At 48.2% G+C, this 24,919-nt stretch overlaps 1 long non-coding RNA gene across 2 annotated transcripts in view; it reads left to right on the top strand.

Moving 5' to 3' along the window:
• LOC309372821 overlaps positions 1-23,919 on the top strand; it is a 33,319-nt gene extending 9,400 nt beyond the window's left edge. Inside the window, exon 3 of one of the 2 annotated variants that reach the window (XR_014169697.1) lies at positions 23,317-23,919. This is a non-coding gene — a long non-coding RNA (uncharacterized lncRNA). Of the gene's footprint in view, positions 1-3,033; positions 3,743-23,316 lie in introns of those variants that run through there. The other variant, XR_014169698.1, reaches the window with a different exon arrangement.
• Positions 23,920-24,919: the final 1,000 nt, after the last annotated feature.

Raw genomic sequence — 24,919 nt, 5'->3', positions numbered from 1 at the left:
AACGGGCCTTTTGTGTGATGGCTCCCCGACTGTAGAATGCTCTCCCCAGAGAGGCTCGCCTGGTGCCATCATGACAGGCAAAAATATTCCTTTTTACTCAGACCTTTGGCCATGAAATAATCTATGGCGTCTTAAAGGTGTGAGGGCAGGGACTGTTTTCATGATTAATTGTATTATAATGCTATTGCAAGGGACGCAGGTGGCACTGTGGGTTAAAGCACAGAGCCTAGGACTTGCCAACCAGAAGGTCAGCGGTTTGAATCCCCGCGACAGGGTGAGCTTCTGTTGCTCGGTCCCTGCTCCTGCCAACCTAGCAGTTCGAAAGCACGTGCAAGTAGATCAATAGGTACCGCTCCAGTGGGAAGGTGAACGGTGTTTCCGTGCACTGCTCTGGTTCGCCAGAAGCGGCTTAGTCATGCTGGCCACATGATCCGGAAGCTGTACGCCGGCTCCCTCAGCCAATAAAGCGAGATGAGCGCCGCAACGCCAGAGTCGGTCTCGACTGGACCTAATGGTCAGGGGTCCCTTTACCTTTTACCTAATGCTATTACAATGGTATATACAATGTTTGTTTGGTCTGTCTCTAGCCCAGTATTGTCTACACTGAGTGGCAGCGCCTCTCCAGCGTTTCAGTCAGGAGACACTCCCAGACTTAACCGAAGATGCTGTGGAATTACGACACCAGGGAACGATGTTTACATCATGGCATTTTAAAAATCCACAGCCGTCACGTCTTCAAAGGTGCGGCTTTCCTGATCGTTCTTAACATTTGCCTGAAGAGTAACTGAAAAGTCTTGTTTATGGGATTTGAGCCCCTCCCCTTGTTGCAAGCGATCCTGTACCAAGTTGCAAAAGTGTAAAATGGAACACAACCGTTTGGCCGCCCTTCAGGAGACAAATAGCCCAGGAACAGAAAGAAAACCTACCCAAGTGACGCTGACACACAAAAAACCCCCACGCATACACTAAGTAAAAGAACACAAATTTTATCACCCCACCCCCACCTCCCATCTCCCCCCTCTTTTCTTCCCCACCCTATGCTGCAAATAGCACCAGTGTCTCACAACAAATATAACTGATCTGTAGAAAACACAGCCTTCGAAAGAGACAATGCTCGTGCTTTTGTAAACGAGGAAAACCTTTCATAAATATCATTAAAAACCAAAATAATAATAATCAAATAGCCCATGATATCGGGGGCAGATAAATAGGCAACAGACTGTTACCTACAGGCTTCCACAGTCCACAAGGGGCCACGGCAGACCCTTGGCAGACATCAGTACAAAAGGGGATCCCCAAGCCATCATCTTGGAAAACTACTGACCTAGTTAGCCTACTCTTCTCCATTTCCTTATCTTTGCTGCCCTCTTCTGTTTGTAATGTTCTTGCAAACAGAGCAGGCACTATTGAGAAGAAGAGATCTGCAGGGTCAGGCCAACGGAGGCACATCGAGTCCAACAGTGGCCAAGCAGGTGCCTGGGGGAAACCAGGGAGCAGGATTTGAGAACAAGAGCCCTCTTGCCACTGGCAATTCCCAGCAGCTGGAATTCAGAAGCACGGCTGCCTTTGAATGTGGAGGCAGAGGACAGGTGCCATTGCTAGCCTCTACCTCCATGAACCAGGTTGAGAAAGGCTCAACTTCAGCGTAGCTGCAGCACTTCCTCATTTATTTCATTGGGAATCTTCAGCTGGATCAGTATTCAGGGATCCTTAAGAAAACCCACTTAAATCTCAATTGAAATTAAGGAACAATTATCCACAATATTTTAAATAATTTGAAATTAACATTCATAAGTACCAACCAGCTCTTCCCAGGATTATTTTTAGAAACCAAAAAAAAAAAAGTGTTTTGTTTTTTTAAAAAAATGGATAAAGCAATTTGTGAGTTTGGTCCCATCGAGCCAAAGTCATGTATTGGTCTGCCATCTTGATTCAAAATGGGGCCCGGTGTAAAGGTGGTGTTTCCCCTTCACATTAACAGCTTGGTATTTACAGTCTTTACTCACCCTGACCTAGCCACTGTGATCCACGCGATGTTCACCTCCTGACTTGATTATTGTAACTCACTCTACGTGGGGCTGCCCTTGAGACTGAACCAGAAACTCCAGCGGGTGCAGAATGCAGTGGCGAGACTCCTTACAGGGTCCTTGCCATGGGATCACATCTATTCGGTGCTTTACCAGCTGCACTGGCTCCCGGTGGAGTACAGGATCAGGTTTAAGATGCTGGTTTTAACCTTTAAAGCCCTAAACGGCCTAGGACCCTCGCACCTACAGGACCGCTTCTCCTGGTATGTCCCACAGAGGACCTTACAATTTTCAAATAAAAACATCTTGGAGATCCTGGGCCACAGGGAGGTTAGGTTGGCCTCAACCAGAACCAGGGCTTTTTCGGCCATGGCCCCAGCCTGGTGGAACGCTCTGTCACAAGAGACTAGGGCCCTGCAGGACTTGACATCTTTCCGCAGGGCCTGCAAGACAGAGCTGTTCCACCAGGCCTTTGGCCAAGGCACAGTCTGACCCCCTCTCTCCTTCTGTAATCCTCACAGAACTCTAGCCCAATGGTTGCCATTAATTTGCCTCTGAATTGATTTTAGAATGAATTGATTTTAGAATGTATTTCAATTAATTGATTGCGATTTTATGTAAACTGTGTTATTTTTACTGTTGTTAGCCACTCTGAGCCCGGCTTCGGAGGGCGGGATATAAATAAAGTTGTTGTTGTTGTTATTGTTGTTGTTACATATGTACAAGAAACAGGTACAGTTCAGGATTACGCATTCGAACCCGTTGAGTCAGATTCAGGGAGTGGCTTCCTACAATTCCCACACCAACAAAGTAGGTGTGGGAATCGCGTGTGACGTCTTTGATCCTTACATTTCATTTCCCTCCTTGTCCATGCTAATTTGAAAGCCCCCTCCCTTCCAGAGTCTTGAGCTCCCTTCCCAAGCCTCTGGACGCTTGAAGGGCTCTGCAGCGTCCCTGAGCCCTTCCTCCTCCTGGCTAATCTTCGCCCTCTCTTCCGCTTCCACAGCATCCCTGAACCCCTGCTCCGCCTCTTTTATCACTTGCTCCTCCTAATTCTCCCTGACACCCGGCATCCAAACATCTAAAGGAAGCCCTCATGCCAAGTTTGGTGACAGCTGAACCTCTGGAAAAGAAAAAGGAAAGAAAAAAAGAGTGAAGTCATGCCCAAGTCACATTTCAGTCTTCCATCTTGATTCAAAATGGTGCCTGGTGTCTAAATGGCAATGAAGACTGTTTGGCAATGATCTATTGAGAGGCATCCAAAAACAGAAGTACTGTTTTTGGGGGACAGGGATAGGGGAGGTGTGGAGGGCTCCCTGGTCCTGAATGGGGTAACTGTGCCTCTGAAGGACCAGGTGTGCAGCCTGGGAGTCATTTTGGACTAACAGCTGTCCATGGAGGCACAGGTTTATTCTGTGTCCAGGGCAGTTGTCCACCAGCTCCATCTGGTACCCTACCTGCCCACAGACTCTCGCCAGAGTGGTGCATGCTCTAGTTACCGTATCTCCCGCTTGGACTACTGCAATGCGCTCTGCGTGGGGCTACCTTTGAAGGTGACCCGGAAACTGCAATTAATCCAGAATGCAGCAGCCAGACTGGTGACTGGGAGTGGCTGCAGGGACCATATAACACCAGCCCTGAAAGACCTACACTGGCTCCCAGTACGTTTCCAAACACAATTCAAAGTGTTGGTACTGACCTTTAAAGCCCTAAATGGCCTCGGTCCAGTATATCTGAAGGAGCGTCTCCAACCCCATCATTAAGCCAGCGCCGAGGTCCAGCGCCGAGGGCGAGAAGTGAGGTTACAGGGAACCAGGCAGCAGGTCTTCTTGTTATTGGCACCCTCCCTTCAGATGTCAAGGAAATAAACAACTATCTGACTTTTAGAAGACATCTGAAGGCAGCTCTGTTTAGCAAAGTTTTTAATGTTTGATGTTTTATCGTGTTTTAAATATATTCTGTTGGGAGCTGCCCAGAGTGGCTGGGGAAACCAAACAGATGGGTGGGGTATAAATTATTATTATTATTATTATTATTATTATTATTATTATTATTATTATATTGAGAACAAGCAACAAACCAGCAGACAAACCGCTTTCTGAAATATGTTGTAGATGTATATTTGCCTTAAGAACTCCTGATACATGATTTTATTGAATTTCCCCACAATATCCTCTCATTAAAGGTCACAGGTTCCTACTCCTTTGACCCCCAGACAGGCTATTATTTCTTGGTCCTCTTGGTCTTAAAACCACTTCAAGTCTGCCCCCAGGAATGTTCTCATTTCCCCAGTAAAAATCAGGTCTCTCTTTCTCCCCCTGCTTGATTTAAAAGAGTGCTTGCTTTGACATGTGGTGTTGACAATTTGCATTTTAACAGTTTATAATCATTTTAATCATTTTAAATCGCAGTCTTGGCTGCCACAACTGTCAGTGTTTAAGAGTGAATAACAGGGACGTGAGGCCGATGCGGAGAGCTTTCCGCAGATATTGTCTTCCCAAATCAAATTGAGCCCTGCTAGGCCCTTTTGGGGGCTTCTCGGAAACACCTGAAGTCCTTACCTGCAGAACAATTATTATGTATTCATTTGCGTGAAAGGCAAGTTGCATTTTTAAGGGAGACATGGGGAGGAAATAGTTTCGACAAGGTTTCATCTTACTTTACTGGAGATAGATTCCAAGGCAAATTTGGAGCTTTGGGGATATTTATGTGTAAGGGGCTGATTCTTGGGAGAAAAGCAATGACAAACCTAGACAGCATCTTAAAAAGCAGAGACATCACCTTGCCAACAAAAGTCCATATAGTTAAAGCCATGGTTTTCCCAGTAGTGATATATGGAAGTGAGTAAAGGTAAAGGTAAAGGTACCCCTGCCCGTACGGGCCAGTCTTGACAGACTCTGGGGTTGTGCGCCCATCTCACTTAAGAGGCCAGGGGCCAGCGCTGTCCGGAGACACTTCCGGGTCACGTGGCCAGCGTGACATCGCTGCTCTGACGAGCCAGAGCCGCACACGGAAACGCCGTTTACCTTCCCGCTGGTAAGCGGTCCCTATTTATCTACTTGCACCCGGAGGTGCTTTCGAACTGCTAGGTTGGCAGGCGCTGGGACCGAGCAGCGGGAGCGCACCCTGCCGCAGGGATTCGAACCGCCGACCTTTCGATCGGCAAGTCCTAGGTGCTGAGGCTTTAACCCACAGTGCCACCTGCCTGGACCATAAAGAAGGCTGATCGCCAAAGAATTGATGCTTTTGAATTATGGTGCTGGAGGAGACTCTTAAGAGTCCCATGGACTGCAAGAAGATCAAACCAATCCATTCTGAAGGAAATCAGCCCTGAGTGCTCACTGGAAGGACAGATCCTGAAGCTGAGGCTCCAATACTTTGGCCACCTCCTGAGAAGAGAAGACTCCCTGGAAAAGACCCTGATGTTGGGAAAGATGGAGGGCACAAGGAGAAGGGGACGACAGAGAATGAGATGGTTGGACAGTGTTCTCGAAGCTACGAACATGAGTTTGACCAAACTGCGGGAGGCAGTGGAAGACAGGAGTGCCTGGCGTGCTCTGGTCCAGGGGGTCACAAAGAGTCAGACATGACTAAATGACTAAACAACAACAACAATGTGTAAGGGGCAGGCAAACAGCATCAGGATCTGCGAGGAGAGAGTGCAGCCCTATTGCCGCCTTTGTATTTAATAATAATAATAATAATAATAATAATAATAATAATAATAATAATATTTTTTTATTTATCCCCTGCCCTTCCTGGTTCAGAAAACTGGGCTCAGAATGGCTAACAACATATTTAAAACACTTAATTGTAATACAACATAGAAGCAGCATAAAATACAGTATAGAAGCATGAATAACAATAAAATTCTAAGTTCAAAAATCAATTCGGGGGAAATCCATCCAATAAGCATCATATAGTCTCCAGGGCTAGCTGACTGAATTAGTCCTACTTGGGCAAGGAGGCCAGGGGAGAATTAGCAGTGGGGTCTCAGAGCGGGTAATCTTCATAAAAGGGGAGGGGAAGGGAAGAGAAGGGAAATAAAATATCAGGCTGAATTCAAATTAAAGGCCAGACGAAATAGCTCTGTTTTACAGGCCCGATGGAAGGAGGTTAAATCCTGAAGGGCCCTAGTCTCATGGGACAGAGCATTCCACCAGGTCGGAGCCATCACTGAGAAGGCCCTGGCCCTGGCGGAGGATAGTCTGACTTCCTTAGGGCCCGGGACCTCTAAACTATGGTTATTCATGGACCTTAAGGTCCTCTGCAGGGCATACCAGGAGAGGCAGTCCTGTACATACGAGGGCCCTAAGCCACAAGGGCTTTAAAGGTCAAAACCAGCACCTTGAACCTGACTCTATACCAGTGTTTCACACTAGTGTGCTGCGAGATGTTGCCTGGTGTGCCGCGGGAAAAATTTAAAAATTGAAAGATTTTTTTTTTAAAGTCAAATTTTCGATTGGGGCGCCGTCACTAGATGACCCCTGGGGTTCCCTCCCTCCCTCCCGCTCTGCGCCTCCCTCCTCCTCCTCCTCCTCCGGGGAGGCCCTTCCTGGCTCTCGGCCAAGGCTTGGCGGCTGCCACTCACTCACTCGCTCGCCCACCTGTCCCTCCATCCCTGCACCCGGCCTCTCCTCCTCTGTCCCCGGCGCGGGGGCTGCCGGGATCCGTAGTCCCCTCGCCCTTGGGCTCCGTGCCCGCGCGGGGTGCGCGAACTACGTTTCCCAGTGTGGCCTGGCGGGCTGGGCGTTTTATTTGAAGCGCTCTTCTCCCGGCCATGGAATGAGCGCAGCGGCGGCAGCCGGGCGGGCAGGGGCTCTTCCGCGCAGACCCCGCACAGCCTGCCTGCGCCCTCCGGAGATCGGGCGGCAGGATGGAGCCCGGGGATCCCCGCGGAGGCGGAGCGGCGGAGGCTGCCCCCCAGGTAGGGCTGCGTCGGGGGTTTTTTATTTTTGCAATGCTGCATCCGCGCCGGAGGGGACGCATCGGACCGCGGGGAGACCCCTTGGTGGGCGTGCAAGGCAATGCATGCGTGCAGGCGTTGCATGGAGTGCAGTGCAATGCAATGGCAACGCGGCGCCCTGCATGCATGCATGCAACTTCCACCGGCGCTCCGGACTTGGCAGGTGAGGGGGGTGCCCAGTGGGCGGCAGAGAGAGCCGGGAGGGCGAAGGGGAGCCGCGGGGGGAGCACCGGTGCTCCCCGAGCCGAGCCCGGGGGGAAACTTCGGCGTCGTTGCGCCGGGTGTTGGAAGCGGAGGCTGGCGGGGGCCCCTCACCTGCAAAACCTGGTCACCTCTCATATATTTCATGCATTGCATTCATTGCCCGCTTTCTCCTCCAAGGAGCTCCCGGGGGCGCGCGTGGTTCTCCCTGTGTTATCCTCGCAACAACAGCCCTGCGAGGTGGGTCAGGCGAGTGGCCCAAGGGAGCACCCAGGGATTGTCCTGGCCAGGTGGGGTGATTTGAACCCTGCTCTCTGCCCGGTCTTCGTCCTCATTTAGCCCCCACATGTGCATGGCTGTGCATGACTGAGGTTTTCCCCCCTCGTCTTGGCTATGGTGTGAGTCTGTGCTGTTAATTAATGGGGTTCTGCCTTCGGAGAAGATGAGCCAGCCCTCAAGGAGGTGATTATGTAATTTGCTAGCAATTCATGTCCCTCCCGGCGTGACGCTGCGCGCTGACGTCACGGGGCTGTAATGGTGGTGTGCCTCGAGATTTTTTTCATGAAACAAGTGTGCCTTTGCCCAAAAAAGGTTGGGAAACACTGCTCTATACTCCACTGGGAGCCAGTAAAACTGGTAAAACACTGGGTGAATATGCTCCCATGGCATATTCCCTGGACCCTGTGAGGAGCCTCGCTGCAGCACTCTGCACCCGCTGGAATTTCTGGGACAGTTTCAAGGGCAGCCCCCCGTAGAGCGAATTACAGTCAAGCCTGGAGGTGACTGTCACATGGATCACTGTGGCCAGATCAGGGCGGGAAAGGTAAGGGACCAACTGCTTAATGTGGCAAAGTTGGAAGAATGTTGCCTTATCTGTTACTGTAACCTGCGCCTGCATGGAAAGGGAGGTGTCAAGGATTACACCCAAACTCTTAACGGAAGGCACTGGCACTAATTGGGCCCCTGCAAGAGAAGGGAACTGGTCCCTCATCCCCATGCCATCCTGACCCAGCCAGAGGACCTCTGTCTTTGAAGCCTTCAAGCATCTGGTCAGTGTGTCCAGGACCGAGTCGGTATGACCATCCATCAGCAGATAGAGCTGAGTATCATCAGCATATTGGTGACAACCCAGCTCAAAGCTCCTACCAATCTGGGCAAGGGGGCGCTTAAAGATGTTAAAAAGCATCGGGGAGAGGATTGTGCCCTGCGGCACTCCACACACCAAGGAATGGTGCGGCGACATCTCCCTCCCTAGCGCCACCCTCTTTCCCCAACCAGAGATAAAAGAGCACAGCCATTAACGGGCTGTGCCCTGTATCCCCACGTCAGCGAGGCGGTGGTCCAGAAGATCATGATCGACCATATCAAAGGCTGCTGACAGATCTAAGAGAATCAGCAGTCCTGACCCGCCTCAACCCAGTTGTCTACGGAGATCATCTGTTAGGGCAACCAGAGCCGTCCCAAAACCAGGACGGAAACTGGACTGAAATGGATCTAAAACCGATGTTTCCTCCAGAAACCTGCCAAGCTGTTCAGCAACCGCTCTCTCAATTACCTTACCCAGAAACGGAAGATTCGAAACTGGGCAGTAATTGGATAGATCTAAAGGATCTAATGAAGTTTTCTTTAAGAGCGGACACACCACTGTTTCCTTCAGCTCCCCTGGGAATGTCCCCATGCCAAGGAACAAATTGATAATTTCAACCAGGGGGATCCGCGAGACGTCTGGGCATGCCCTAATCAGCCAAGATGGGCATGGATCAAGGGGGCAAGTGGTGGGCCTGCCAGCTTGGAGAAATCTATCCACATCAGCAGGGAGTATCCGATTGAAATGGTCCAAAACTGGACCCGAAGACAATCAAGGAGCCTCCAGTTCTATTACTGTATCTAAATTGGCAGGGAGGTCATGGCAGAGCAACAGGACTTTCTCTGCAAAAAAGCTCGAAAATGCCTCACAGCTATGAGTTGAATTTGTGCTTAAATTTGGTTGTCCTCCTAAGGATGTTATCGACCTAATTATTCTAAAAAGTTGTGCCGGGCGAGAGCTATCAGATGCAATGGAAGCTGCGAAGTAAGATTTCTTAGCAGCTTTCATAGCCATCTCATAGGCTTTCATAAGTGTCCTATAAGATGTTCTTGAAGCTCCGTCGTGAGTCTGTTGCCAAACTCGCTCTAGCCGTCTGAGGTCCCGCTTCATTTTCCGGAGCTCCTTGGTAAACCAAGGGGCCCGGTTTCAGTGGGGTTTCAGCGGGCGCTTAGGCGTGATCTTAGTGATGGCTGCCAAGAACCGGTTATTCCAGTCCTCGACAAGGTCATCTAATGAGTCACCAGGGAGAGGAGGGTCCCACAAGGCATGACGGAATCTATCAGGATCCATCAGCCTTCGTGGGTGAGCCCAAATAGGCTCGCCACCCGAGCAGGGGAGGAGCAGGAAGTCAATCTTGGCTTTCAGAGCATAGTGATCAGACCATGGCACTTCCACAGGGGGGAGCATGATCACATCTATGCCAGCACCAAAGATCAAATCCAGTGTGTGGCCTGCTTGGTGAGTGGAGCCCAAAACAAACTGGGAGAGCCCTAATATCTAGGTCCAGAGCCCGTGAGGAGGGGGGCGGCATCGGCATGGACATTGAAGTCTCCCCAGGAAACTTAGGTTTGGGAACTCCAAGGCCCAGCCTGCTGCCACCTCCAGCAGGTCTATCTAGACCAGCATTCTGTTCTCACAGGGGCCAACCACAGGCCTGTGGGAAACCTGAAAGCAGAACCTGGGCACAAAATCACTCTGGCCTCCCATGGTTTCAAGCAAATGGCATTGAGAAGCATTAATACAGCTGGTAGAGGCAGAGGATAGCCCTCCTGGCTAGTAGCCACGAATTGGTCCCACCCCTTTTTAAAGCAATCAAAGTTGGTGGACATCGCTGCCTCCTGTCACATTTTAACGATGTGGAATTGCAAATGGAATGGGATTTCTCCTCCATCCCTAGATGCCAGGCACTGAAGCTGCAGGTATGAGCCTTTGGCACTTAAATGTACCTTGGGTTAAGTACTTAATTCGTTCCAGAGGTCCGTTCTTAACCTGAAGCTGTTCTTAACCTGAAGCACCACTTTAACTAATGAGGCCTCCCGCTGCCGCCGCGCCACCGGAGCACGATTTCTGTTCTCATCCTGAAGCAAAGTTCTTAACTGAGGTAATATTTCTGGGTTAGTGGAGTCTGTAACCTGAAGTGTATGTAACCTGAAGCTTATGTAACCCGAGGTACCACTGTATCCTTAAACCTTTCTTTTTGAATCCAGTGAAAGCTGAAAAGTGCTTAGCTTTGGCTGGATTGAATCCCAATATTGCTCTCTTTATATATAAACATCTCCATAGACCGCAGATGCAACTTTTTACCCTGGCTTTTGACCCTAGGGGTGTATATTCTGTTGTTTTTAATATTGTGCTTTAATACTAATGCAGTGTTTTTACTGTTGGGCACTAGGGTGGATAATTATTTGTAATCATATCAACGCCCAGATGATGATATTATTATTATTATTATTATTATTATTATTATTATTATTATTATTATTATTATTACAAATTATATACCACCCTTTATCAAAAGATCCTAGATTTAAAACACATTACAAAACATCAATAACACCATGTTACAAAACATAATAAAAGGATATGACATGCAATACTGCAATCTAGCTTGCAATGCTGCAATCAGGCACCAGGTGGCAGCCCCTGATCAGCTTTCCCATGCGTTGCTGAAACTCGAGTGCAAATTATAAGAGCTAGATGGTGCTATTTAAACAAAATAATAATAATCACACATCAGTTAGAACTGGCTGCTCAACTGGAGATATTTGGAGAGGCTCCCTCGCCTCCTTATAATCTCCTTGCAGTTCCTGTGCTCCCTCCGAGTCTCTCGGGGTTCTCTTGCCTTAGCCTGGTACCTTAGTCAAAGGACCGTGGCTAAATGTTAGAGCATTTCTCTTGCATGCATATGGTCCCAAGTTCAATCCCCGGCATCTCCAGATAGGGATGGGAATGTCTGAAATCCTGGAGAATCCCTGCCAGTCCATGCAGACATTACAGAGCTAGGTGGGATAGCAGACTGTCTTAGTGTAAGGTAGTTTCCTAGGTTCATTATTTAAAGGTAAAGGGACCCCTGACCATTAGGTCCAGTTGTGACCGACTCTGGGGTTGCGGCACTCATCTCGCTTTATTGGCCTAGGGAGCCGGCGTACAACTTCCGGGTCATGTGGCCAGCATGACAACGCCACTTCTGGCGAACCAGAGTGGCGCACGGAAACGGTGTTTACCTTCCCGCCGGAGTGGTACCTATTTATCTACTTGCACTTTGACGTGCTTTCGAACTGCTAGGTTGGCAGGAGCAGGGACCGAGCAACGGGAGCTCACCCCATCGCAGGGATTCGAACCGCCGACCTTCTGATCAGCAAGTCCTAGGCTCTGTGGTTTAACCCACAGCATAGAACCTTAAACCTGTGCGCCCTCTCCATGTCTTTAGGAAGACACACAGTGCAGCTTTCTTGTGGACAGAGATCATTGTCATGCGAACATTGCACATGTAGAGGCCAGTAAATGGGTTATGAAGATTTTATGAGCTCTCGAAACCTCTATGTAATTTTTCAGTTTTTTGAGCTTTCATGGTGCTTTATCATTGCAAGAAAGATCAAGCAAAAAAATAATAAAATAAAACACAGAACAAGCTAACATAGTGGAACAGCTTACAGTGTTTGGTTATTTTCAAAGCTGAACGTGGCAGACAGGAGCATCGAATACAAGCTTAAAAGATCTGGGCATATGGAAAAGTCTCCGCCCGGAGTCTAAAAGTCACTAATGGCCAAGCTAGGCATATCATTAATTACCTGATTGCAATTAATGGGTACATTTTTAAAATTTCAAATAGCAGGCACAGGGGGTGGGCAATCAAGTGGGGGGGGGCTGTGACATGAGTGGGAGGGGTTGTTACCCCCTTTCCCCCATGCTGTGGCCCGAATGGAAATAGCTCCTTGCTCAAAATTAGCTGCAAGATGAAAATTTCCGTTGGAGCAGGAGTTGGGGGGAGATTTCCACCCTCCCTCAACCCATAGTACCAGTTACAGATAGGTTACTCCAAAAATGCTCCAGTTACAGATAGGTAGCCGTGTTGGTCTGCCATAGTCAAAACAAAAAAATTCCTTCCAGTAGCACCTTAAAGACCAACTAAGTTAGTTCTTGGTATGAGCTTTCGTGTGCATGCACACTTCTTCAATGTATCTGAAGAAGTGTGCATGCACACGAAAGCTCATACCAAGAACTAACTTAGTTGGTCTTTAAGGTGCTACTGGAAGGAATTTTTTTGTTTCAACCCATAGTACTTCTTGAGGACAAGAACAATTCAACAACGAAAGCAATTATATATGTTGTTGGGTTGCAATCTTGATCAGCCTCTCCAACATTAGCTATGTGTGGCTTACGGACAATGGAATCCACCAACTTGTGGAGGGCACAATGATTAAAGCTATCCCACATTAAAGCATCCACAGAGGACTTGGTGCATAGATAACTGTGGAACTCACTCCCACAGGGGGCAGTGATTGTGGGGATTTATGCAGTCAAATATAACTGTGCAGTAAGAAAGGGGTTAAGGATCACAGAGTTTTTAATTGCTAGAGAAGACTCAGATCTGTCACGAGCCCTCACCTTTGAGGAGGGAAGAAGTAAGGGTTGTTTCCTGTTCCTTTCTCTCTCTTATCTTCTCTTTGAAGCATGTAACCAAGCAGAAGTCTGAGGCTGTGACTGCCTGCTCTGACCATAAGTTTGAGACCAACTTCTGCATTTTGTAAGAAGAAAAAAATCTTACCTTTGTTGTTTCTGCTGTAGACTGAACGATGCATGAGTGAGACCTCTGATTACTGTAAGTAAAGCATTTAAACTTACTTCAGATAGTTGATACATTTTGTGCTCGCTGTGGCAAAAGCAGAAATGCAAACAAGTTCAGATACAAAATATCAATCAAAGCAACAACTAAAACAGATTGTAACCAGGGGGCCTCCACTACTATACAAAGTAGCTTTCCGATTCCTCAACTTATTTCCCAACAGTGATGGCCATCAACTCTTGTTATTGTTGTTGTTTAGTTGTTTAGTCATGTCCGACTCTTTGTGACCCCCTGGACCAGAGCATGCCAGGCACTCCTGTCTTCCACTGCCTCCCGCAGTTTGGTCAAACTCATGCTGGTAGCTTCGAGAACAGTGTCAAACCATCCCATCCTCTGTCATCCCTTTCTCCTTGTGCCCTCAATCTTTCCCAACATCAGGGTCTTTTCCAGGGAGTCTTCTCTTCTCATGAGGTGGCCAAAGTCTTGGAGCCTCAGCTTCAGGATCTGTCCTTCCAGTGAGCACTCAGGGCTGATTTCCTTCAGAATGGATAGGTTTGATCTTCTTGCAGTCCATGGAACTCTCAAGAGTCTCCCCCAGCACCATAATTCAAAAGCATCAATTCTTTGGTGATCAGCCTTCTTTATGGTCCAGCTCTTACTTTAAAAGAGGATTGGACAAATTTATAGAGGAGAAGACTGTCAATGGCTACTAGGCATGATGGCTATGCTCTGCCTGCACTGTCAGAGGCAGCAATGCTTCTGAATACCATTTGCTGGAAACCACGGAGGGAGGGGAGAGTCTTCTTGTGCTCATGTCCTGCTTGCAGGTTTCCCATAGGCATCTAGTTGACCATAGAATCATCTTGAAAGGACCCCACCCCCCATACAATGCAGCAATCACAACTGAAGCATCCATGGCAGATGGCCACCCAACCCATAGCTGTCAACATTTCCCTTTTTTAAAGGGAAATTCCCTTATTCCGAATAGGATTCCTCGCAAGAAAAGGGGAAAGTTGACAGCTATGATCCAACCTCTGCTTGAAAACCTCCAAGGATGGAGAGTCCACATCTTCCCAAGGGAGACTGTTCCACAGTCAAACAGCTCTTGCTCTCAGAATGCTCTTCTTGATGTTTAGGCACAATCTCCTTTCTTGTAACTTAAAGCCATTGGATCGGGTCCTACCCTCTGGTGCAGGAGAAAACAAGCTTGCATGTGACAACCCTTGAGATATTCAAAGATAGCTATCACATCCCCTCTTTCCCAGGCTAAACATACCCAGCTCCTTCAACCATTCCTCATAAGGCTTGGTTTCCAGACCCTTGACCATCTTGGCCACCCTCCTCTGCACACATTCCAGCTTGCCAGTATAGCCTTCTTAAATTTGGTGACCAGAACTGGGCACAGTGAAAACAGGATGCTGTTCTGATCTAAATTGTAGCCCTGTCCATGCCTTGTTGCTTAAAAAAAAATTTTTTTTAAAGGTGGGTGGAGATCTCATCACAGATTTTCTGCATATTGTGAAGTTTGGGCTGAAAAGTCCCTGCCTTTAAAGAGTAGCTTGATCAGATAGGTTGGCAGTATGTCTGTTCCAGAACACAGGCTAGACCACAGAGCACAGCATGCGCTTTTTGGTATTCATTTGATGCGCCGTGGACACGGAACCACGACAACGGTGCTTCCATGCGCTACAGATCTGCCGTCTTAATTACGCACTGCACCAATTTGAATCTTTTTATAGGATTTACTTTTCGTCAAGTGCAAGAAATCTTCCAACGTAATGTGCTTGAGATTTCAAGTGTACACAGATAATTGGTGCTCCCCGTGGCTTCCAGATGGTTTTTAAGAAAGCCCCCCGTTCCCCCCCCAAAAAAAATCTTCTGATTATGACAAGTGCAGAAAAAACGGGAGTGGAGATGCAAACAATTTTTAGGGAGGAAAAAGGAGCAATTCAAGCTGATATACAACAGCTTCCATTCCAGGTGGGAAGGATGCTCAGAGTCTGTGATGGAGTCCAGGAAATTAGAGGCAAAGGAGGCTGGATTGCACATGAGATCATTATGCACAAATTCAAACAGTTTCTGATGCTCTTCGGATAGGAGTGACCATCACCACGAGAATGAGTGACTGGGACTCCTCTTGCTCTGCTGACATCTTACAGAATATTTGGCTTCCTTTTGGAGTCTGAGCCGCAGACCGGCCGTTCCTTTCAAAGTTAAAGCCACTATGCCGCAAAAAGAGCTGGAGGCTTTCCTTGTTGTATCTCTGCGGCACACGCAACGGGTACACAGCTCAGGTCAGCTCCCTTGTGCGGAGGAAGCCCAAAGAGATCGGCTGCTCTGGACTGCCAGCCTTGGCGTGTCAAGCGGGAGGGAGGAACGAGCGCCAGCAGTCAGAGATAGCGAGCGAGCTTTTCTCCCTGTCTGCGAACTTGTAAGATGTGCTTTCAGATCACACAAAGAGACGTCCTGATTGTGAGGCATTGCAGCTCCTTGCTTCCCTGACAAGTTTTGATATTTCCCCATTGATAACAGCTGGGTTTTTATAACTGCAAAGTGCAGCTATTGCTTCCGTGTACCTGAAGGCTTTAGCAGTATAAGGAGAGCCTGTCTGTTGGATCAGGCAAAAGGCCTGCTTACTGCATCCTCTGTGTGTGTGTGTGTGTGTGTGTGTGTATTCAAACATTTTCACAACAACCTTCGAATTAAATACACTGTTTCCTAAGTTAGCTTCCCACCATTATTATTATTATTATTATTATTATTATTATTATTATTATTGACGCGGGTGGTGCTATGGGTTAAACCACAGAGCCAGGACTCTGTGGAGCCTAGGATCAGAGGGTCGGAGGTTCGAATCCCCGCAACGGGGTGAGCTCCCATTGCTCTGTCCCTGCTCCAGCCAACCTAGCAGTTCAAAAGCACCTCAAAGTGCAAGTAGATAAATAGGTACCGCTCCGGCGGGAAGGTAAACGGCGTTTCCGTGCGCTGCTTAGTCATGCCCATGCTCTGGTTTGCCAGAAGCGGGTTAGTCATGCTGGCCACATGATCCGGAAGCTGTACACTGGCTCCCTCAGCCAATAAAGTGAGATGAGCACCGCAACCCCAGAGTCGGCCACGACTGGACCTAATGGTTAGGGGTCCCTTTACCTTTTACCTCGGGTTACAGATACTTCAGGTTACAGACGCTTCAGGTTACAGACTCCGGTAACCCAGAAATAGTACCTCGGCTTAAGAACTTTGCTTCAGGATGAGATCAGAAATTGTGCTCTGGCAGTGCAGCGGCAGTGGGAGGCCCTGTTAGCTAAAGTGGTACCTCAGGTTAAGAACAGTTTCAGGTTAAGAACGGACCTCCAGAACGAATTAAGTTCTTAACCCGAGGTACCACTGTATTATTATTATTATTATTATTATTATTATTATTATTATTATTATTATTTGAGTTTATATATCGCCTTTCAGGAACGTGGCCCCCCAGGACCCAGCAGAAGGGTTAGCCTCGGAAAGTGAACAAGAGTCTGAGTTTCCTGAGGAGGCAGAAGGGTTCAGCTTCAGAGCTATCAGTTCACAGGCCAACAGTTTTGATGAGGGAGAAGGGCTGGTTTCCAAAACTGACACCCCAAAACCCTCCCTTCACACTCCTAGCTCAGATGAAGGCGGAGGGTTGGAAGATGGCCCAGAAGAGGCCAGGCTGCCAACAGATAAGGGAGAGACTCTATCCCATGGATAGGCAAACTAAGGCCCAGGGGCTGGGGCTGGCCCAATTGCCTTCTCAATCTGGCCCATGGACGGTCCAGGAATCAGCGCGTTTTTACATGAGTAATAATAATAATTTATTATTTGTACCCCACCCATCTGGCTGGGTTTCCCCAGCCACTCTGGGCGGCTTCCAACAAAGACTAAAAATACATTAAAATGTCACACATTAAAAACTTCCCTGAACAGGGCTGCCTTCAGATGTTTTCTAAATGCCAGGTAGTTGTTTATCTCTTTGACATCTGGTGGGAGGGCGTTCCACAGGGTGGGGGCCACTACTGAGAAGGTCCTCTGCCTGGTTCCCTGTAGCTTTGCTTCTCGCAGGGTGGGAACCACCAGAAGGCCCTCGGCACTGGACCTCAGTGTCCTGGCAGAACGATGGGGGTGGAGACGTTCCTTCAGGTATAAAGGAGAAAAAATAGAAAAATAGAAAAATAGATATAAATAGAAAAAAAGCACTGGGCTCCCTTATCTTGAGATGGGGCTTGAACTAGGCAGCCCTTCCAATAGTGGACTTCTGGTAGCCCTTCTAGTAGAGAACTGTCTTCTGTAAAACAGGACACCTGGTCATCCTCGCCCTAAAGAACACATGCTGCTAAGTTGCAGAACAGCAAAATACTGGATTCCCAACCTCCCTATTATTTCCAACCTGCCCATCATGCATCTCTCTTCCTTTTTGTTATCTGCACCTGACACCCCACTCCTCACAAAAAATAGTCACAGCGTAAGTCCCAGGGTATACTTATCTTTCATCTCAACCAGCAGTCCTTTGAGAACTCGGCAGAAAGGCTTTAGAAAAAGATGTGACTTGTTGTGACTGTCAAAGGAATTCTCTCCTGCTTCTTCAAGTGCTAGGGAACGATACGATACATATATAAAATATTATTTAGGTCATGCCGACGCGTGGCTTGGAAAACTTCTGTGCTTTGTTCGGTGGCAATTCTGAGGCTTGTTATTGTTTTCCAGCGTTGGGGGCTTTAGCACACAGATGGGTCTCCTCTGTACAGCTCGCTGTTGCTGAGAGATACGAGATGAATGCGCTTTTAAAGAAGTTTAAGGCGCAGGCCCACCTTTCAGCCTCAGCGAGTTCTTTGGATCATCTCCGCGAAAGTTGCGAGGCCTTTCAACGTAAGTAGGCCATGTGTCGGAGAAGGCTTTTAGCGCAGAGCAGCGACTACAGGAAACATCATTAGGCTTTAAACAACAGTGGCAGAAGGAAACATATATCATTAAGAGTCTGGGGAGACAGAGTTGTCAAAGGATTTAAACTCCTTCCTTGATTGACAGCTTGCTCTGCAATTGCTGCTGGTGCGGCAGGGAGCATTGACTGCTTGGTGGAGACAGGGAGGAGAAAGGCCAAACCTTGTGATTTGTTCTAGTGGGAAGGGCATTTGTTGTTGTTGTTATTTAGTCGTTTAGTCGGTCAGACTCTTCGTGACCCCATGGACCAGAGCATGCCAGGCACTCCTGTCTTCCACTGCCTCCCGCAGTTTGGTCAGACTCATGTTCGTAGCTTCGAGAACACTGTCCAACCATCTTGTCCTCTGTCGTCCCCTTCTCCTTGGGCCCTCAATATTTCCCAACATCAGGGTCTTTTCCAGGGAGTCTTCTCTTCTCATAAGGTGGCCAAAGTATTGGAGCCTCAGCTTCACGATCTGTCCTTCCAGTGAGCACTCAGGGCTGATTTCCTTCAGAATGGATAGGTTTGATCTTCTTGCAGTGGGAAGGGCATTAGTGAGCACCAAAGGCTTGGCAGGTGTGAGGCGCATGTGCTAGAGTGATGGAATGCCACCAGGATGAGCATACGCCCATATACAGCCTGCGTCTTCAGCGCCTGCATGGGCTGGGTGTCGGGAGCACCTTCTCTGACCTTCCGATCACAGGAATGCAGGAGGAGCAGAGCAGCATTCCCGTGGAATGGGTCCTGGTGCAGTGGACCCACATTTGTGAGCACCTCAAAAGCAGCAGAGTAACGGAAGCAAAGCTGTGGAGGTTTTGTTGCATACCTAATTTATTTCTACTGATTAAACAAATAAAAGAACATAACAAACATGTACGAGACACAGAGAAGAGTTTGAATGTGACATCCTGCTTTATCACTACCCTAAGGAGTCTCCGAGTGGCTAACAATCTCCTTTCCCTTCCCCCTTCCACAACAAACACTGTGAGGTGAGTGGGGCTGAGAGACTTCAGAGAAGTGTGACTGGCCCAAGGTCACCCAGCCGCTGCATGCGGAGGAGCAGGGAAGCGAACCCGGTTCCTCAGATTACGAGTCCACTGCTCTTAACCACTACACCACACAGAGCTCTCTCATACTGCCATCTTGTCTCTAGACGGATCAAAGCAAAACTGGCACAGTGCTAGGGAGGGAAGTTTGGAAGAGTCGTTCCGTCCCCTCCTTTCTCACAGACAGAAAGTAAAACAAACATGATCTGGTGATCTTTGCAATAGGAGGGATGGAAATACTGACACAGGAGACAGCCTTGAAGAAACAGCTACAAACCCTGATGCCTAGGTCCTCCCTCTGCAGTATGTCTCTGAATGCCAGTAGTTGCAAATCTCAATGTCATGGACTGGTCGGACACAGGGGAATGGTGGGAGGAACCAGCTGGGAAACCCCCAGGGGGAGAAGGATCAGAGCCTGGGGATTGGCGGTGGGATGACCATGAGCGGTCAGAGGCAGAAGAGGGAGTAGATGGGGAAGAGGAGATGTCGGAAGCTGAAGAGGTAACAGGGCTAAATGAGCTGGGGGAGTCTGTGACAGAGAGAAGTTCAGAATCAGAGGCAGAAGCTGAAGCAAGGCAGGAGGGAAGCCAAGAGGCAGAGACGAATCTGGCCGGTTTAGAGTCATGGGTCTCCATAAAGGGCTGCTGCTGCTGCTGCTGCTGCTGCTGCTGCCGCCGCCCAGGACTGCCCTGCTGGGAGCCTGAAGGGCACTGCCCTGCCTCTCTCCACCTGGCTTGGGGCAGGGCCTGACAGGCTCCATAAAGGATGGCAGCTGCTGTTGCTCGACAGAGACGACTCCATTTTTAAATTGCTTTTATTTTTTATCTATGTCATTTTAAATTATTATTGATATTAATGTAGTGTTTTAGATTTTATGATTTATGTGGAAATTGTTTTCCATTTGGTTGTGTACCTTTTGATGTGTTTTATTTATTGTTTAGGGGACGCGGGTGGCACTGTGAGTTAAACCACAGAGCCTAGGACTTCCTGATCAGAAAGTCGGCGGTTCGAATCCCCGCGATGGGGTGAGCTCCCGTTGCTCAGTCCCTGCTCCTGCCAACCTAGCAGTTCAGAAGCACGTCACAGTGCAAGTAGATAAATAGGTACCACTCCGTCGGGAAGGTAGGTAAACGGCGTTTCCGTGCGCTGCTCTGGTTTGCCAGAGCCGGAAGCTCCCTCGGCCAATAAAGCGAGATGAGCACCGCAACCCCAGTCGGTCATGACTGGACCTAATGGTCAGGGGTCCCTTTACCTTTACCTTTATTTATTGTTTATGACTTTTGTTATGTTGGTAATTATGTAAATCTTGTAATGTTGTAAGCCACCTTGAGCATAGTTTCAACTATGGAAAGGTGGCATACAAATAAAATGATGATGGTGATGATGATGATGGGTGTCTCCCCCTCCTGCTGAGACAAGCTCCCATCCCCTCTGGTCTCCCAGTACCAGAGGAGGCATGAACAGGGTGGAAGAAAGTTAGTTTCACACAGGCCCAGTCTCTGATTGGGAAAAACCCTGGAGAGGGAGGAGGAGACATAGACAGTTGTGGATCCATGGGGATCCATGGGGCAAGACCTACCAGGGATGAACTGACACTCCGGCAAGTCTATGCAGATTGTGTTAATAAAGAGCGAACTCCAATTTGCTGGCTTGCTCCTGACACTCAACTGTGGAGAGTGCTGTTGCACCCATCCTGCATAACATTGTGTTTAATGGTTGCACCCCACCCTGGCACTTTAGGGAGAAGGGTTGGTAATAAATCATAATCATCCTCATCCTCAGCCCTAAGTGGCCCTGGTACCCTGGACCCACCGTGCTTCTGAAGCTGGCGCCTGTGAGCAATTTCCTCTTCTGACTCAGAGATCGTCCTTTCACCTGTTGTAGAAGGAGGATCTCCTCCAGAGGTCATGACATCTCCCAGGAAAATCTGGCTCCTGCTCTCCTTTCACGCTGGTGGGAATGCCTTGGGAGTACAGTACAGAGAATAAAGAGAAAGTTGCAGAGAGGCCCAGACTAAAAAGAAAAAGCCAGCGATTCTTCTGGGTCCATAATGCAGAAAATGCAGCTTGTGTTATATCTGGGTCACAGAGCTGCCAAGCATCCCCACCCCCCATATAGTTGATGCAGCTATTGAATCTGCTGCTGGAAGGGAGTGGAGGGGGGGGGAACACAGCCCAAACTGAGAGTGACACTAATTGTTAGGCAACCTCCAGAAAGTCTCATGTACATCGGCAAATTAGCCAGGTACCATTTTCTTCTCTGCGCAATGTTGCATAACGTTTCCAGGAAGAGGTATGGGGAGGGATGCCTAATTTAGGAATATCTCCAACCAGAGCTCTTGTTAGAGAACTTCCCCTGCTCATGGCAACAGTCAAGGGAGAGAATGTTCATTCTTCAGCAGCCTGAACGGCAGGATCCGAGCTATAGCAGAGTCTGCAAACTTTATTTTGCCCCATATAATGAGTAATTAATTTGCCGGATTCAGCGGCACAAATTACGACGTCGTCACTGAGAGAAATGGGAAATCAAGAAAGAGAGAAATTCATGGAGGATTGAAGACGATTGATGACTGTGATGATTAAATGGACCATCCATGTACAGAGGGGGTTATAGCTTAGCTCGCCATTTTCTGGGGATAAACAAGAGAGGAGTGTTGGATGCCTTAACACACTGCTAATGAGATCCCAGCAGATTCAGGACAGACCAAAGAAATGTATTTTACAGTTAAATTATGGAGGTTTTTTTCTGCAAGAAGCAGTGATGGCCACCAACTTGGGTGGCTTTAAAAGAGCCATGAAGCCTGTGTTCCACCTCCACTGTCAGAGGCTGGGAATCTCAAGCGCGGAGAGTTCTGTCGCCATAGGCATCTGCTTGGCCACTGTGAGAATAGGATGCTGGACTAGAATCATAGCATTGTCAAGTTGGAAGGGACCCCAAGAGCCATCTATTTTTTTAAAAAATAATAATATTTATTAAGAATTTGAAAATTACAGAAAGAAAAAAAGAGAATTAAACATAACAAAACAATACAATACAAAAACAAAAACACTACATATATATATAACCAACCAAAACCAAAACAGTTAAAAACAATACTTTCAATGTTATTATCTTTCATTTACTTGTTTCAGCGACTTCCTCACACCTCCCTTTTTTGTATTCCACTTCAATTAATTGTTTCAGCAAATCCTTTCCATCTTCCTCAATTCTCTGTCCTATAATTTATCTTAACACATTCTAACCTTATTTTTCCCTTTAATCCCTTTACAATCTATTGTACTTAATTCTTTATAGCATTTTCGCTAAAGCCAAGTAACTTCATTCCAACATCTTTCTAACATTCATTTATTTTACAATATTTCTGTAGGTAATCTTTAAATTTCTTCCAATCTTCTTCCGCCGACTCTTCTCCCTGGTCTTGGATTCTGCCAGTCATTTCCGCCAATTCCATGTAGTCCATCAACTTCAGCTGCCGGGACCCCAAGGGCCATCTAGTCCAACCGCAGCAATGCAGGAATCTCAACTAAAGTATCCAAGACAGATGGCCATCCAACCTCTGCTAAAAAGTCCCCAAGGAAGGAAATTCCACCAGCTCCATTAGTCCGTTCTGCTGTGACTCTCACAAAGTTCTTCCTGATGTCGGAATCTCCTATGGCTTGAAGCCATAGGTTTGAGTCCTACCTCCAGAACAAGAAAGGGGATATAGTCGTACCTTGGAAGTCGAACGGAATCCATTCCGGAAGTCTGTTTGACTGCCAAAACATTCGGAAACCAAGGCACGGCTTCCGATTGGCTGCAGGAAGGTCCTGCAGCCAATCGGAAGCCGTAGAAGCTGCGTCGGACATTCAGATTCCAAAGAATGTTGGCAAAGTGGAACAGTCACTCCTGGGTTTGCGGTGTTCAGGAGCCAAAATGCTTGGCTGGCAAGGCATTTGACTTCCGAGGTACTACTGTACACAGCAGTTTGTTTCAACTTTGCATTTTGACCCATAATGAATGTCCAAAATCTGCAAGGCCAAAATGCATTGGGCTTGTATATAAATAAAATCCTATACAGCATTTTGAGATTTTCCGCCTTCCCTTTTGGGGAGTGGATGAGCCACTGGCCTGATCCAGAAGTCTCTTCTTACGTCCTTATGTCCAGCAGCATGTGTATGGAAGCAATGCTGGGCAATTTGCTCTATCTTCCACGTGACAACCCTATTCTAGTAGTCTGCATGTATCCCTTTTGCCGGGCTATTGTTAAGGCATTGCTGTCCTGTCTGCACAGGATGATTTCTCCATTTGCACCAGTATGTTCCATCGAGAGACAAAGGCTGAAGTTGCAGAAAGCATCTGGAGATGTTGCACAGAGAAGTTACGGCTGCTTGCATTTACAGCTCATTTCGCCTCCGTCTTCCATGGTATGCCTTGGACGATGTGTGTTGTAAATTAGGAGCCTTCTTATGCATGGAGAAGGAGCTCAGAGACCCGCAAAGAGACATCGCTCATGCGGCAGTTACATGAAGAAGACGCGCCACAGGTACCTCCAGACTTTCCTAATTAGCTTTTCGGCAAGGACTGCTGCTTCTGTAGTTCCAAAGCAAGGAAACTGTAGAACTAAATTCCTGAGAAAGATGCAGATGCAGAACTGAAGGAAAGCTTATTTATTATATTTTAATTGCCTCATTCCCCCATGGGGCTCATATACTGCTGTCTTCCCCTGAGGAGGAGCCCAAGGTTATTCAGCACGATGAATGGGAAGAGATCTGAACCCCTGTCTCCCCAGTCCTAGACAAATGCTCCAGCCGCTGAACCACATCTAGACACGTACAACTGTGTTCGTAATTAAGCTTTGTGATATTAAGGATGCGCTTCACGGGCCTGCCAACAACTGAGAGGGAGGAGGGTGGATGTGATGGCCTGGGATTTGGACTCAGATGCTGAACCTGAGGGATCCCAGCCTGCACAGGATTCCCTGCCTCCAGAACCAGCTGAGCCAGGGCTGGGGCTTGAGCCTGAAGGGTCCTCACCTGTGCTGGATCCTCAGGTGCAGGCACCAGCTGAGTCTGCTCTGGCTTCTGAGGTGATGGAGGACCCATTGCCTGCAGGTGCTCCACTCTCAGCCCTGTCAGAGGAAGCTGAGGCTGCCTCTGGGTCCAGTAACCCTCCAGCCTCTCCTGAGCTGCAGAGGCTCAGGGCAGAGAGGTGGAGGGAACTAAGTTCCCACAGGAGGAGTGCTCACCTCCAGGCCAGGAGAGGTGAGTCACCAGAGGGTCGGGGCTGCCCTATGCCTTGGGGCAGATAAAAGCCAGCCAGTCCCAGGTTGTGGGAGCAACATTGTTGGTTGCTAGTTCCTGCCTGTACTCTGTCCTGCTTTCTTGCCTGAGCTCCTGACCTGCCCTGGCTCCCTGCTTGCATGCCTGTTCTGTACTTCACCCGACTCCCTGCCCTGCACCCAGCTTCAGCTACTACGGACTGCCTCCACATTGCACCTTTGACCACGGACCAGACTTGGACCTTGCCTCTCAGGTAACACATGGGACCAGCAGAGTGGAAGAGGAACTTCAGACCAGGAGTGCCAAGCACTTGAGAAGGAGGAGGATGGGTAAGAAGGAGAGGGGGATGAGATGTCAGAAGAGAGCCTGGCTGGCAGGACTGCCCCCCTACTCTGATTTAAGTTCTTGCACTTCTAGGGTGTACCATTTAGGTCCGTATAGTAAAAGCTATGGTTTTCCCAGTAGTGATGTATGGAAGTGAGAGCTGGACCATAAAGAAGGCTGATCGCCGAAGAATTGATGCTTTTGAATTATGGTGCTGGAGGAGACTCTTGAGACTCCCATGGACTGCAAGAAGATCAAACCTCTCCATTCTGAAGGAAATCAGCCCTGAGT

Source organism: Podarcis melisellensis (genome assembly GCF_964234715.1).
Source record: "Podarcis melisellensis genome assembly, chromosome: 1".
Classification (NCBI taxonomy): Eukaryota; Metazoa; Chordata; class Lepidosauria; order Squamata; family Lacertidae; genus Podarcis; species Podarcis melisellensis.
This window is presented reverse-complemented; position numbering and strand designations above follow the sequence as displayed.